Here is a 12,976-nt window from a genome sequence, read left to right on the forward strand (position 1 = left end):
TTAACGTGGAGTTTCTTCCAAGCTATACAATATTAATAATATGACTATATTATTCAAGGCAAAATACATGTGCATTTTTCCACATCAATTCCATTCCTACTTCTCAGTTTTACTTTCTCTCTTTCAACTAATGTTATTGATTCTTGGTTTTCTAATTTTTATTTCATCAGGTTTCTAATGTTTTAGATTCAGAGTACCCTAATCACATCATAAAATTTATTTCTTGACATACAAGAGTATACCAAGAATGTGATATTGGTATTTCCTCTACACTTTATTTTTATACCTATATTTCTTTGCATTTTTTCACCTATATTTCTTTGTATTTTTTCACAGACGTTAATATGCCAACATATTTTCTAAAGAACTAATTTCTTTTGGGAAACTTTCTTAATTAACAGTACCTTTTTAGTAGGAAAAAATTGAAAATACATTTCACATTCATGAATAACAGAGACTTATACCTATATAGATATTTTGAGTTACAATGATTTTATCATTTTCACAGCTCTTTCACATATAGCAATGCTCTGAAATATAAAATACAAATATTCTTCTCTTTTTTTTTTTTACACTTACATCGAGGTTTACAGAGTTTAGTATTTGTCATTTAAGGAAATATTGAAGCTATGACTAGAAGTCAAGTTTTGAGTTCAGTACCTTCCACCACTTCATACTGCTTACAATAGTCATTTTGATATTAGATGATGGGAAAATTGGCAACATTAAGTCTAATACTTGCTTTTACAAAAAAACAGAAGGTACCAGTTTATCCATTAAGGCTAAAAACGTACATGGGTCTGTTTTAAGACTCTCACACAGAGACACTAAGATTTCATGGGAATGAACTATGCTTATCTGTGAATAAATTCTCAGTTCGCAGTTGCTGTGGGAGAAATGAAAGATCCAATTATAAAGTCTGAAAAGTTTCCTATAATTAATGGCTATTATATTACTTGTGCTTATGACACAATATAGAAGAAAGGAAAAATGGAAAAGGAATTGCTGTTTCATTTCTTTATTATTTTCCTAATTGCTTTTTTACTAACAGCTTATGTTTCAAGGAAGGCAAGCCATAATCATTTCATCAATAACATTAACCTGTCATTTCACTCAGGAAATATGCGGTAAGTTTTGGTCTAAACTTTAAGAATACTAGGAGATTCTCGTCTCTCTTATATTGTCTTGTAAGCACTCTTGCAGAATAATGTGGTCAATACATAGGAAACCTCCCAGACTTATATTTCTGTGTGTGGCATAAATATCCATCAAAATAATAATTAATTGAATGATGGTTATGTATACTTTCCCAAAAATCTTGTCATGATCATACTGCCCTTGACATTTGGGAAATTATAATGTCTTACAAAGAGAAAAAAGAAAAGCAAATAAACATATTTGAGCATATATGTATAGAATATATAATACTAATAATACAATATATTTACTTTAAAATAACTTTAGAATTATTATGATATTCCAAGGTTGTACAGGAAACACAAGTGATTTAAATCACTAGTAGGATCGATCTATTCAATCAATGCCGTATAGACATTTGCTTTTGGTCACTTCCATGACCCCTACAACATGCCAAAAGTCAATTCCTGCAGTTAGTTTTCCTGCCTTTCCTTAAGGCGGTGATAATTATAGGATGATGCTTTCAATCCTTATCATTACGAAAATGTCCCAGACTTATATTTACTAGTAAAATAATAACAACAGTAGTAGTAGTAGTAGCAGTAGTAGTAGTAAAAAAACTGAGCATCTCCCAATATGTGAATTTATACCATTGCTAAATTTTAAAGAATCTACTTGTGCAACTGTAAAACACTATATGCATAAAAACACTATGGATTAATATGATGGCTAGGTGGAGGGCCAGGGGAGGGAGGGAGCAATTGGGGGGATCGTTTTATGAACTATATAGATGTCTAACCAATGTACTATATACTTGAAACTAATTTAAATAAATAATTTTTTAAAAAACTCCATAAAAAAATAAATGTATGGATTAACAAAAAAATAAACTCTTCCAGCATCCTTCTTAGGTGTGCACATTTCACTTGGAGACCACAGATTATGCCTTCTATATGTCCAAATAAATCATAACCTATTGACAGGCTCACCTCAGGTCTCACAATCACCACCAAAACTTCCTCACCTATTCTTACCTTCAGACTGAAAAAATATTGTAGCACATAGAGCACATTTGGTTTTAAAACTAGAATTCTTTCAACACCAAGATTTTTGTAACATCTGTATAACATCTTTCTAGGAGTTGTAAAATTAACTACATAATTTAGTGCAGATAAAAAGTCTCATTCATGTGAAATAATTATAAGACTGATTTTTCTTGGTGTGGTGAAATAGAGAGCACATAAAATTTTTCTCCTATCTTTTGCTTATTTTATAAGAGAAAGTTACATATTTGGGATATCTTGTTTAGAATTCTAACTAATATTTTATTTCGAAAAGATAATAAGAAATCTAGTCTTTAAGCTTTTAGGAGATATTATATATGTCAATATTTTATAGAACTGAGAATATTTGTCTTTCAAAAATGAAGTTCTCAATTGATGCAAAACACACACCAGATGCCTTTTCTGGAAAAGGGGGGAAAAGAATTTTTTTTCAAGAATTATTCTATACATTTAAAAATCAGGCAAGAGTGAGCCTTTGCTTCGAGGAACACAAACCTGAGTTTGAATTCCAGCTCTACCATTCTCTGGTTGTAAGCGATAGACAAGAGTTTTTACTTTACTACTCTAAGCCTCGGTTTCCTCATCAAAGATGTGCCCATCCAACTGCATTATTTGTGTGCATTACAAAAGATAATTGCATGGGTTTATAATGCATATAAACCTCTCCACTTTGTATAGATACTTTATAACATAAAGTGCTGAGAGGGATGCCCAACACAAGAACCACTTAATAAATATTAAATTTCAAAATGGTAAGGGTCAATTCTATGCTCGTGTGAGATAACTGGCTGGGGTCAAGCAGGACTGTCTTAGAGTACAATGTTTTTCCTTGGAGAAACGCTAAGTGTTCCTATAGGGAACCAATCCATGGCATTAGCTTCAGTAGCATCCTATTCCAATCAACTGAACTAAACAGGCACAGACAAATACTTAATTGAAAAATTATTAACCACATCACATTACTTAGAATAAATAAAGCATCATTAAAACCATATTTTGATATATTTTAACTTCATAAAGATTTTTAGTATTTATTATTTCATTTGAACATTACACTGACAACATTGCACTGCTAAAAAGACACCATTAACCATCACCTAAGAGTTAACACAAATGTGAAACATGAGAGACCATGAAGTAAAGACTTTTGGTGAGAAGGCACCTAATGAGACTAAGGATTTGTAATTTGCAATTTTTTACATTAGGTTAGAAAGGAGTCCTCCTCAATCATCTGTCATAGGAATCATTCAACCTTCCCAGAGTACTGGCCTTTGTCAAAAGAAACCAGAGAATGAATTTTAACATGTACCTGAGACATGTAAGTAATCATTATTCTAGCCATTCATCGATGTGTGTTAGATGTTGTGTAAAAGACAAAACAAAACTTCCTGCTGCTTGGATTTATTTTCAGTAATCTCTTTCATGTGTATTTTATGAAAAGCCACCTAAATCCTTTGTGCAAACAGAAAAAAATAATCACAGTAACAAACCAAGATGGAAATTTCCATCAGTGAAGTCACTGATGTCACAGCTGTGCCTTTAGATGAGCAAATCCAAAATGTGTGGGAGGAGAAGGTCACTAAACATAAAATTCCCTGCCACTGATGTGAAGCAGGAGTGCAAGTCAGAAAGCAGTTGAGTCATGTCCTTTGTTATCTTGGCAAGCAGCTTTTTCTCCAGGCACTGAAAGGGAGCTTTGACCACAGTTCAGACCTCATAAAACTGATAAATTAGATTTGAGCTGATTGTATTGCAAATACACCCCCAATTACTTCAGAAGTTAAAATATCACAGCTGCCATGTAAGATGGGCATCAAGTGCCCTAAACAGAGACTTCAGCTATCATCTGTATGAAAGAATAGCCAGCAAATCTCTCTGCTTTATAATACACATCTTGATTTATTAGTACCCAAAGTTTTCTCATAGAATCTTGATTCCTAGGCTATCTTTAGGACATTTCACAACAAAATTGATACTGGGTTGTGATGTGCATAGCTTAGAAAATTGGCCAGTGCTGTGGGAGATTTATGAAGCTGAAAAGGTCATTGAGAGAGAATATGATTTCTGAGAATAGGTGGAGTTCATTTTTGCTATAGAAGAAAACTAATTTATATATAAACCAGCTGCTGTGTTAAAGAAAAAGTAGTGTATTAGAAATAAAAAAATTTCAGCAAGACTAACAAAGTGTTGTTATCCTCATTTCAATTTATGGAGACTTAGATATGTCATTCAATACTGCTAGGAAGGGGACAGAGGCAGTCCTTAAACTCAGTTCTGCCTGTTTTGAAAGCTTTCCATTCGAGGTCAATAGGCTCTTGAAAATGTTAGGCCTAGAGAAAACCTAGAGAAAAGAGAATTGTTGATTGACAGGAAGATATACGTTACAAGAAAACACAATAGGAATAGGTATTTCAAATCAATATAGGAAAAAAACAAACAACAAAAAAACAGGCTTCTTAACCAGAAGGTCCTGTTGAAGGTGAAGGCATTTGTTGCTTTTCTTCTTTCTGAGTTCCCAGAGCTCTATGTTGCCATGATTAGGAATGAGGATAATATTGTTGTTTGTGTTTTCCTCTACTATCACTTCCTCCCCAAATAAAACAGTATCTGTCTAGCCTGTATCTTTTTATTCTCATCTCAAATGAACATCTTCTAATGATAGAAGTTATAATCTATTATTTAAAAGAGATTGCTTAGGATGTGGTTCCATAGTGTAGCGGTTAGCATGTCTGCTTTACATGCTGAAGGTCCTGAGTTCATGCCCCAGTGGAGCCATGGTCCATGGTCTACAGCCATGCCACCCGGAACAAGCCCGATGTCTGATATTGGAAGTTAAGCAGGGTCGGGCCTGGTTAGTACTTGGATGGGAGACCACCTAGGAAGACCAGTTGCTGCAGGCATAAATAATAATAATAATAATAATAATTAATAATAAATAAAATAAAAGAGATTGCTTAAACACAGGCATTATAAATTACTTTCCAATATTTTACTGAAAAACAATTAGACCTAGCATCCTCCCTGAATCTTGGGAATAGTTTGCACTTAAAACAGCCACCACAGAACACATGATGAAGTTCAATGTCACTAGGTCTGCTAACTGGGATCTATAGGCTGAGGAGGTTTTGTCATCTGCCTTGAAACCACCAAGATGGAGGTGAATTCTGTACTGAAATATCAATAAGTGTCTCATCTTCATGCTCCTCTGAGCCACTTGATTAACCTGTGCTGCTCTGGGAGGTAACTCATCTTGCCATCTGTAAGCACACAAGGAAAGAAAGATCAGTGATGCCCTAACACTTTACCCCTCTTTCCTGCCTTAGTCAATTTCTCAAATGCCACGGGCTTAGTCAGAGGATATAAAAATGGAACAGATCATCATGAAAATCTTCTAATTCCTTAAGTCTAACCTTAATTCTAAAATTTAATACCAAGGACCATGAATCTTTAGCCATGAACCTTTTTTTCTTTTTTTCCCCTGTGAATCAAACATGACTTGGCATTTTTCATAGTTTCAGTCTTGCCTCAGAAAAGCTGAATACTTTTAATTCATCTCAAGAAAGTAGTTTCCTAAAATTCTTAATAACAATTCAATACTCTACAATAGAAAATGATTAAAGATTTTGAAGTATATAATGCTTGAGCCATGCCAAGGACATAGAGATGGGCCTCTGGGAGCATTTTTTCCTAACAAGTGAGAGGTGCTCTACCCAAGCTAGTAAAAAAAATCTTCATCTGTTTGTGAAAGATATAGTTCAGCCGCTACCTTGACAACAAAACCAAGCACATTAGTGGCCCAAGGGACTGCAGAGATACCTGCTATTGTTTGACACCAAAATGAATTGGAAACTTGCTAAACATGGAGCAGGTGCAGAGAAACCTATCATTGTTCTCTCTAAAGTACAGATTCAGGTAGGAATTGAACACAATGAAAAGGGTATATAATATATAACAGCACACAATAAAGTATATGATTTCTAATAGTAGGCAGGAAAACCAGGAGAGGGAAAACCCAGAAAGACAACAAAAACATAGAAAAAACATATCTGCACAATAATTTGAGCCGATCATTCAAATCATTTGAGCCTTAGACTGAACAGAACTCAATTTGCTTGAATATATATAAATATATATATTATATATATATTTACTTATACTTTGAATGAAAAATAAAATGAGGAATTGCAACTGGGACTGAGTTACCCAAGACCTTGATACCCAGGGGGATATTTTCTCATGCAAGCAGTCATACGGGGAGACCAGCATTCCAACTGGGTGATGTTCCTGACATACACATTCTGTCAGTTTTTCCTGGCTTAGTAAAGTGCTATTTAAGTGGACCCCCAATTGAGGTGAAAAGCCTTGAGTTCTATGCTATTTAGAATGCCTCTCAACTGTTTCATAATTAACTAATTAATGCTCAAAACACACCTGCGGCACTGTTAGTACTATTCCATCTTCCTGAGTTATAAACACATTAAGGCTTTATGTGAAGTGATCGATAAATGACAACACTGAAAATAAATCCAGGAATCAGTGCCTGAAGTACCTGGAATTGACTGGCAGACTCTCCTCCCCCAACCCCACCCTTTGCGTGCATTTGAAATTCATGTCCCAGAATTTAAAGGGTCTAGGACATTCTGATCTAGAGCTTACGTAATAGGGTCGCAAGGAGACAGAAAAGAACATTTTAGAAAAACATAGGCTAGGGTTGCCTGATAAAACACGTTTCCCAGATAGATTTTAATTTCAAACAATCCCAGGACCTACATGAGGAATTGGCAACTTTTCATTTGCATGTTCCAGAAAGGCTAAGCTTTATTCCAACAGCAAGATAGTTGGGTACTTAAGCCAGGTGCACATTCAGAGAGAACACGTGAGAGAGATACTGCCCACTTCCCAGCTGATAACCTGTGACTCTTAGAGAGGATGCCAGGCAGTAATCAACTCATGAATCAATGAAAATTAGTTAATATCCCACCTTTGCACATGGGCACTTGTTTGTTGACTATTATATAGTTTCTAAGAATGGAAAGGCCTTCCACTGTAAAAATATGAAAAACAACTATTTTTCAATCTAGATATATCCTTCAGGTTCAGCAAACTCATATCCAATTTTTTATCTACTCCTGGTCTCCGTTCCTTAACGCCCTGCTGGGCTTTATTACCCTGCTCATTTAAATGATACTATTAATCAGGAGCCAGTGCTAGAAATGACAAATATCATTTGCTAACTGGGGACTCAGAATAGACTCTTAACATCGAATCAACATGTCCTATTGATTATTTTTTCTAAATCATCTTTAAACTCATTCTCTTTTACATCCCTACAGGTTTTCTCTTTATTTTTTACCTCTTATCTGCATTATTACCATAATCTATCTCTAGGTTTCCAATCCCTTTATCTCTTAACTATATAGACTACTATTACTATTAGAGTGGAAAATAAAAACTGATCACATCATTCGTCGAATTAAATATACCTCATGGTTCCCCCAAGGCTTATGAAATTAACCCAGAGGGGCCTTTTCTAAATGGGCTCAGCCTCATTCTCTGCAATACAGCCCCACCCACCTATTCGGGGGGACTCTGGATATGTGGCTATGGTCCAATGGACCATTCCTATTCAGCCTTCAAGAGCCAGTCCAAGAGGACCACTGTGTTTATGTCTCCAAAGTAGTTACTCTCATCATGACTTGACATCTTATTTATCTTTCTGCTCCCAATGTTTAGCCCAATGGGGCACATAGTAGGTAGTCAACAAACATTGATTCAAAGGTTATATATTTTTTTCTCTTTTCCTTATTTCAGAAAGAAGGGAACAGAAATGATGAGAAAAGACTCAAAACTTAAGGTCCCAAAAAAGGAAAAAGTCATGTATGTAATGAGTGCTCTACTTCTCTCTTATAGTTACTATTTACTTACATTTCTTCACTGAACCAAATGTTTTACTTACTACTGAGTACTCTCTTCTCATCTTGTGATTTAGAAATATTAAATCAAACATTCTCAATGGTCAGAGAAAATAAAAATATTATCAATTATGTAAATTATAATATCTCCATTACATTTTAAACTAGGACATAATTTTACTTGACACTCAACATCGATATTGGGGGCAGTTGTACCATAAGGCCTAGAGAAACCATGTATATAAAATATATCAAATTAATGTGCTTGGTCTGCTACATTTTCAGTTGAAAGCCTTTCTACTATTGGTTCATAAACTTAACTCTAACTTGGTAGGCTATAGTTAAACTACCTCTGGGCATTAAGAACATTTATAAAAAGAGTAGGACATCTATAAGCTTCCTTTCAGTATGAAAACTGTGCAAGTCTATTTTTCCTGCATGTAGAATTTACAGGTAATTTGAGTATTTTACATAACCACAGAGATTATCAAATAGGCTAGTGAAGATGCTCCTCCAGGCACTTTCTATCCATTCTTGTCCGGGCTTGTTTGTGACAATTTTCTGTGTGTTAAATTCCCACCACTTGGTCTCATGAAACTAGGCATCCCTACCAGTGCCTCAGCAGCAGAAAACCCAAAGAATCAGCGCTTCCTCCCTTCAAATCTGCTGACTTGAGGGTGTAGAGATTTAAGAATATGGAGAGAAATTTGATTTGGGAGAGAGGAGTTAGTGTCTATACAGGTGTGCTCAGGAATACACTAAAGACATTTTTTAAATGACAATCACTTTGTCATTTTATCAACTGTGCTTCCTATTATTCTAGACACATGAAATCGAGCTCTCAGGAGCTCATCTATGAAATAAGGAGGTAGACTAATTTTTGAGGGCACTTTCAATTTATTTATTATAGTTCCATGATTGTGAACACATTCTCTGTTGATCATCTTATAGCTGCCTGCTGATGGACACCGGGGAAAAAGTGAAAGGTTATTCATAGCTTTAAAAGAACATTCTAAATGCATAATTTACCTCAAGTGGGTAGTAGCAATTATGTTATTTTGGGTAGCATGTTATTAATCAAAATATAGTTCTAATTAAGAGAAACAGAAATTTCTAGAACAATAATTATAGTCAAGGTTAATACTATTTGGTGACATTTCTTTATGACTAAATTTTTTTTAAACACTATTTTAATTTTTAAAAATGCATATTTGGAGAGCTAAGAGAAATTTTCATGAACACGCACACATATCTTTTTCTAATTAAATATTTAAGATATGTATATCTAAGTGAAAAAATATATTTTAGAGACACAAAGGCTTCTATTGGAAGAATTTTAAAAAATATCTTGGTAGGAAATGCCTAAAATATAAAGAACAATAATATAAGGCAAAAAGAGTGGTTGAGGATGAGCAAGTTAGAAATATTTCCTTTATAATGTTTTATCAACCACACAATTACTCATCACAAAAAAATATCTTCCTTTGACTGAACTGAGGAATTTAGAGATGATACAGGTCAAAGGTAAAAGCATGTTTCTTTTTCAAGCAGGAGAGATGGGTCACATCATGATGTTCTCTCGTAATATCTTCATGGCTCCCTTGCCAAAGGACTGATGTATATTTAATCACTTTATCTAATGGATGTGATTTCTCAAGTCATAGTTACCCATTAGGAAAGCTCTTGCTCTGGGTTCAGCTGAGCACTCTGATTACATTTCCTGACATTGTGGTTTCAGAGAGGCAGAGCTAGTGAAGAATTCCCAGGCTGCCCCATCTTTGCAATAGACAAGCGAATACAACATGATCATGCAGGTCATTAGGCATGGGGGTTGGGTAGAAAAACCATGTGGATTCACAAAGTCTAAGCCTTTTGAGCCAGGTGCCCCTATGGTTAACTTTAATTACTCGAAAATAAGGTTTTTTTCATTTCTTTTCAAAATGCCTTATCCTCCTTGATTGGAATAGGAACAAATCTCATTTTGGAGTTTTAAATAATTACTACAAAGCATATCTTCATACTTGATGCCACCTAAGAATATGCTTACCTGCAAAATACTACAGTGAGACTTGAAAAAAACTTTTTTTTATTGCAGTACAATGTGATATTATGTTTTTTACTGTTATAAGAAACGATAAAAAAATGAGGCCTGGACACTATTGAATACTCTTTCTCACTGCCTTCCTTTGTTGGCATGTTCTTAAGGAATATACAATGTTGAAACTATACTTGACATTGCTAAGAAATAAACCTCATACCTGTAAGATCAAAGAAAACTGTTAACTTGGGATATTGGTAACTTTTCCTATCATAATTTGTTTTAAACAGTGCTGCTTTTAAAAGCTTAATAAAAAATGTAAAATAGATGAATCCATACTGATTTAGATCTTCCCCTGCTAAAAAAAAAAAATCCTCTATAGCTGACCTCTACCTACAGGATAAATAATCTGTCATGTCTATGGTCTGGCATAAAAAGTTTTTTTCTACTCTGGTGCTGACAGCCTCTTTTCTTCCCCTATTGGCAATCTACCTCTGGCTACTTCACTCTGTATTTTATTTCTCCAAAGGGCAGACAGATATTTTTATGACCCCTGCCTTCTCATAATGTTTCCTGGGTCCAAACAGTTTCAACAATCCTGATTATCTGATTACTTATCTTTTATTATTCAGCTCAACACTTCTTCTATGAAGAGATCTGACCTCATCTCCTACCTTCCTTCTTTCAATATAAATTCAACTATTCATTAAGCTTCTCCTCTCATCTCCTATTGCTTTGGGCCCTCAACTGTTCCCTAAGCAGGTTTTTACCATAGCTTCAATAATGCCTCATTTCTTTCATCAGTCGCCGTTGCTTCTTCAACTAGACTCTAAACTCCTTAGATAGGAAATTTGTCTTAGGCATCTTTTATCATCAGTGTAAAGCATGATACCTGGACGTCACAGAAACCTGATAAATACTTGATGAATTATGACTTCTCCTAACCCAAACACTTAAAGAAGCATCTTTTCCTTAAGATAACATATGTGTCATACTGATTTGTAAGCAAACTTTAATTATTACTTACCAAAATTATTTCAGTTTTTTCAGTATTTTGAGAGCATCTTCAAATATCTTAGAATAATCAATAACTATCATTGGCTTTCATCAGAAATGTTTTTAAAAAATTTATGGCACTCTCAATTTTTCTTTTCCTCCTCATTAAAAAAAAATATACATATTCAGAAACAAAACAATTCCTAGCCTTATATGTAGCCTAATGTTTACAAGAAATACGAAAGTCTGCTATTATAATCTGTTTCTCATTTTAATGACACCAAAATAAAAACTATGACCTAACTGCTTGAGCCTAATCAAAGTAGCTTTCCACCAACCATAAAGAGTAAAGTTGAAAGCTTGATCAGATGGATAAGAAGAAAGACCAATATGGTGGATACCACCTAATTAAACTTTAAAATTCTCTAATTCTGAATCACACTAGTCATAGTACAAGTTAAAAATCTATTAGGAGTATTTTTCCATTTTCACTAGTGCTTAAGTACTCCAAAACTAGAAATATTTATATATTTAATTAAGGACAAATCACCAAATATCCGGATATCTAACAAAGTGATAAATTAATCAACTATTTTAGAAACAGGAACAGATACAATACTAGATAGTTAATTAATTTTAATTTTTTCCATTAAACAGTGCAGTTTATTTAAAAGTTTGTAGGTAAATAACAGGGTCAGGTTATAGAGAAAACATTTTATTATCATTAAATCCAAGATACAATCCTTTGCAGCACGTTGTGCATATAATTGATTTGTGGTTATTAATATGGTTGACTATAAGTACAGCAAATTTTCATTGGTAGGAAATTTGGGAAATATTAAAAAGCATAAAGATTAAAATAAAATTAACTATTCAGAGAAATGTACTGATATTTGAGATATTTACTTTTCCTTTTTTATGTACATACATACAGCCAAAATGCTTTCCAAAAAGGCTGTAATAATTTGTCTCCTCCAGCAATATATAAGTATATATTTTTCCATACCAAAATATTAACTATAGTAATTTTTTAAATGTTTCTCAATTTGATAGAGAAAAAAATGTTTCCTTTAAAATGCATTCCATGGAACATTCTGTTTCTTCTTTGATAAATCTGTTTATTCTCTTGGTTCTTTTTCTATTGAGATATTCATCATTTCCTTCTTTGGTAAGAGGTCTTTTAATACTAAGGATATTAATTCCTTTTCACAAAAGTTTTTATTTACTTATTTGCCAGTTTGTCATCTTTTAATTTTTGTCTTTGGTAAGCTTGTTTTGTTTTAAATAAAAATATATAATTACTACTTAAAATAACTACGCAGTTACTTTAAAATATTCGCACATTGAATGCATATATAATTTTTCCTACTGTGACAGCAGGGTTTTGTTTTCAAGATATATTTCTGGGAAGCATATGCCTAGAAATGAGAGTCATACAGTCCCCGGAGTATTGGCTGAAGCTGAGTTTGCTCATTTTATGTCAATTGAAACCATCCAACTGAATCTTTGTCTCTGCTCTTTTCTCAGTGTTTGGGTCATGTACCTCCTCAGATTTCCTGTATCACCTATTTTTTGCATTTGGAATTTTGTAGAGTGAAATTTCTTTAATTCATATGACTCTATTTTAAATAAAGCTAACGATAGTATTATATATTTTTATACACATTATTGTTTGCAAAACACTTTTACATGCATCAGTCATTCATTCAAATTCATTCCAGACATATTTCTGAAGACCCATCATTTGATTATAATCCTAAATTTCAGAGCAGTTATTAACTCCAAGAACAGAATACTTTTAAGATGAATACTAGAGCCAAAACTACAGG

The 12,976-nt window shown here is 33.7% G+C and overlaps 1 protein-coding gene across 1 annotated transcript in view; it reads right to left on the bottom strand.

Annotated features, from left to right (window-relative positions):
- SCN9A (sodium voltage-gated channel alpha subunit 9) overlaps positions 1-12,976 on the bottom strand; it is a 124,691-nt gene that overhangs the window by 96,182 nt on the left and 15,533 nt on the right. The window lies entirely within an intron of this gene.

The sequence above is a fragment of the Pteropus medius genome, unplaced genomic scaffold (genome assembly GCF_902729225.1).
Source record: "Pteropus medius unplaced genomic scaffold, Ma_sr-lr_union100, whole genome shotgun sequence".
Classification (NCBI taxonomy): Eukaryota; Metazoa; Chordata; class Mammalia; order Chiroptera; family Pteropodidae; genus Pteropus; species Pteropus medius.